Source organism: Arachis duranensis, chromosome 6 (genome assembly GCF_000817695.3).
Source record: "Arachis duranensis cultivar V14167 chromosome 6, aradu.V14167.gnm2.J7QH, whole genome shotgun sequence".
In the NCBI taxonomy this organism is placed as follows: Eukaryota; Viridiplantae; Streptophyta; class Magnoliopsida; order Fabales; family Fabaceae; genus Arachis; species Arachis duranensis.
In genome coordinates, this window is record NC_029777.3 from 107,003,677 (window position 1) to 107,007,777 (window position 4,101).

Below are 4,101 nucleotides of genomic sequence, written 5' to 3' on the forward strand. Positions count from 1 at the left end.
ACTAATCAATATGTAAGATTCCACAGCTTGATCAAGTTTAAAGTTCCTCCATTCTCCAAAATGAAGCAAGCAAAAATAATTTTAGAAACAACAAATTTTAGAAAGGAAAAAAATTAACATCCACATCGCCCTCTATCTGATTTGTATGGTTAACCACCATAACATCATTACATGAACCTCAACTATTTATTTATTCCAAGGATATGTCGAATAAAGTTTCATATAATGAGTAGTCACATAGCATGATTTCATTTTTTCTTTGCTTTTACTCTATTAAGACATAGAAGCTAGCTAGACCAAAAATAAATGTAACAAATTAAACAACTTCAATTAATATAATGTTTTTCATAACTAAAAACTTCAAATTAAAGGTTGAAAAATTTCAAAACATTATTAAAAACTTGAAAGTTAAGAATTAGGTGCATGTCATTAACTTTTTCATGTAGAAAGATCAAATCTAACACAAATATAAAAGAAACTAAAAATCCCAACAAAAGCACTCACTTTTTTTTTTCCTCATTTCCATTCCAATTTGAATGATCTGGTTTCCATACACAAACCCTCGGGCTCTGCTTGTTTGACGCGGAAAGCAAAACACAATCTTACTTTCATAATTTCTTTAATATTATTTATTAATAATAATTTATTTGATTTTTACTTTTACCCTTATTAAAAGTAGAGAAAACTAAAGTAAAAAGAAGAGAATTACTACTTTTTGGGGTCCCCTACGTAGCTTTTAGAAGGCAATAATAAGAACATGATTTCTTGTAAGAAGCACCAACCAATTGCATAGTGGTTACTTGATTTGACTCATGCAAAAGTGGCATCTACGTCCCTTTGGTAAACGTGTCATGCAAGGACGTGTTTTTTTCTTTTTTCTTTTACATTAAGTAATAATAATTAATCATATGAATTGGTGGGAGAATAAAGAGAGGTTGAAATTATATGAACGGTTCATCATTAGCTAGTTAATATCACTCATATTTGGTCAAATTTAAAATACATCGTCAAGTTTAATTAGAGTTAATTTTCTTCGATCAATATTAATTCATCTTTAAGCATAATAACCAAATCTTAAACATTATTTAAATTAATTCTAAAAACTTTAAATCGGACACTTTTGATTCCTATTAAACTTTTATTTTGTTAGAAATTCTTGATAATTATTTTTCGTCAAACAAAGAGTTAATTTATTTTAGAGTGTATTTTCTTGATCTAGTGTCTTATATTAAAATTTGCGAAAGATTTATTTGTCCAAATACGCACATTAAAAATTATTTAATTGATAATGATAGAGAGACTAATTTATTTTATAAGAGTAATTCTCACTAATTTTTTAAAAAAGATGACTTTTAGAGAATATAAATTTATTGTGTACTAAAGTGCTCGATTTAAAATTATTTAGAGATCAATGTAATTCTATTTACACGTACAGTAAGAGTTGTCGGATTAGGTTAGTTTATGGGAATCGATTTGTAAGGTTGTATTTGTTTACAGGCATCAGAGACTGAGATAGGAATATAGAGATACAAAATTATGTTTAAAAAATAAGACATGGACAGAAATATTATACGTGTCTAGAGACACTGACACTGAACTAGCATATTTTGTGTTCTTCTTGACAAGAAAGATATAAAGACACTAACAAAAGATATGATTTATTTTTTATTTTTCTATTATTATTTTTATTAAATTTGTATAATTATAATTTTTATCGTTATATTTTTTTCTTAACTTTTTTTATGAAAAATGAGAATAAATTAATTTTTATAATTTGTTATAGTTTATCATCAAACAAATATAAGAACATTAATTTTAGTATTGTTATTCTTTGTATTTTGTTCTCAATATCTCGTTGTATCCTGTTTTTATAACAAAACACAGCCTAAGTGTCTCGTTAAACTAAGCATCAATTTTTTTCATTTTTTTTCTCTGTTTTTTTAAATCTTTATTTTCCACGTTGTTGAACCATGTGATTTATCTTCTTTTGTTGGAAGAACAATATGTATATAGTAAGTATCTATTTGAATGTTTTGAGTTATAAAATAGAATAAAACTATATAGAAAGCAGAGCTTCTTTTTCATCCATGGAAGACTATGAGGTACCGAATCCGATTTGCTTCATTATTTGATAGGATTGTGTTCTCATATGCCATAGATGAGATTTGGCTTCACTAATAACTATGCTAAGCAGAATATTCCACCTTTTGGAGCTTAATAAAGAAAGCATGGTCAATGTTTGAATAATTCATCAATATTCGTGGAATTTTAATTTAATTTTCATGCATGCATGCATGCATGGATGCATATGAATGTTGAAGGAAAAAAGAATTGATGCTTTTGGATTTGTACTATGTGAACATGTGGTTCCTTAATAAAAACAAGTGTTTGGCTATTGTTTATTATCAAATATGGAAAAAGAACTAGTTTAAGAGAAGGACATACTTTGAGTTAGGCTCATCTATCGATTCAGATATATAAACTACTTTTTAACAAAAAACACTCTAGTTAATAGTTGAAGGGGACATACTTTAGGAAAAAAAATATGTGGGTGGTGGACTTTGGTGGAAAAAAAGTAAATTTTGTGGAGGTTGAATGAACCCTCTACTATTGAAATAGCTGAAAACTCAGGTGAAGTCGATATCTGAGTGTCGTTCGATGAAAATTTAGTCAAATCAGTCAAATTATCTAACAGCTCTTAGATATCAACTTCACGTAAACCATTGAAATAATATAATAGAATTATTTTTTTCTCAATAGAATAAGCAATTTTTTTCATGGTAGTATAAACAAACTTTTTTTACGGTATAATGATCAAACTTAATTGATTGAACTATTTGTGTCTATTTTATTTTAATTTTTTTAAAATAATTTTATGATATGGTATTAAATTTCTATGACCGAAAAATATAGAATTTGATTTTTATTGAATTCTAAAAAGAAAGAATTTTAGTATAAGATTAAAAAAAATTAAGTAAAAAATTTAAATAGTCCAAAAAATATAACTATTTTGTATATTTATGTGTTTTTTTTATTAGTTTAAATTTTTAAAAAGAATGGTTTGATGGTAATTCTAAATATGAGTTAATTATATATTAATTATTAGAGGCTAATTTATGATCACTATATAGTATAATTGATTTTTTTTATTGAATTTGTTTTCTATGACTAAAATTGGGTGACCATTATTGACATTTGACTTAATTTATCCACAGTGAACAAAAGTTATACGATAACATTTTAGAGTGAGAATACACCAAAATCTAAAACTGAATAAAATAAAATAAATATATTATAGTGTGAAAAAGAAGTTTTCTCACATAATATTTAGTGTCATTTACATTAGCATATGCATATATAGCATTGTGAATTTGTGATTTATCTTTTCTTTGTATATATTTGGGAGTAGTGAATATACCAAATCAGTCCCCACAAAATAATCAGTCAGACACTTCAATTTTTGGTAAATATTAACTACCATATTAATCTCTAACATTTAAATTAATTCTCTGATGTCAAATTCTTCTAAAAAAATTAAACAAATCCATTTTTATTGTTACTTAATAAAGACATAAAAGCTTTTAAAATTTTTATATTAATTCCTATATAAAGATAAATAAATTAACGTGAAAATTGGTTTTTATGATAAAACAAAAATTTGAATTTTGATTTAATAATTAAAATTTTTTGAAATTGATGGGAAGTATTAGTGATCTGTAGTGGGGAAAGAGGAGGAATAATGAAAGCTAGCAGAACGTTCAGACCAACCCATTTGACTTGGGCTAAGATTAGGTCAACCAAAATTTTGGATATAATTTTTTTTTTTTTGGGGCCAGTGAATTTTACTTTTTAATTTGATCCCTTTGATGACCACAGGCTACATATTGGACCATAATACTCTTTTCTTTTTTTTCACGATACTTTTTTTTTGGTGGGATGCACTCTCTGATTTTATTTACACTTAAATTCCATCTTTTTTCTACAGAAAATAAAACAAATCCCTTTTGGGCCCCCTTTACCAGAAAATCAACACGTTTTTTAGAACAGCCAAGTTTTAGTCCAATAGAAACCATGGAAGTTACTAAATTAGGGCACTACAGC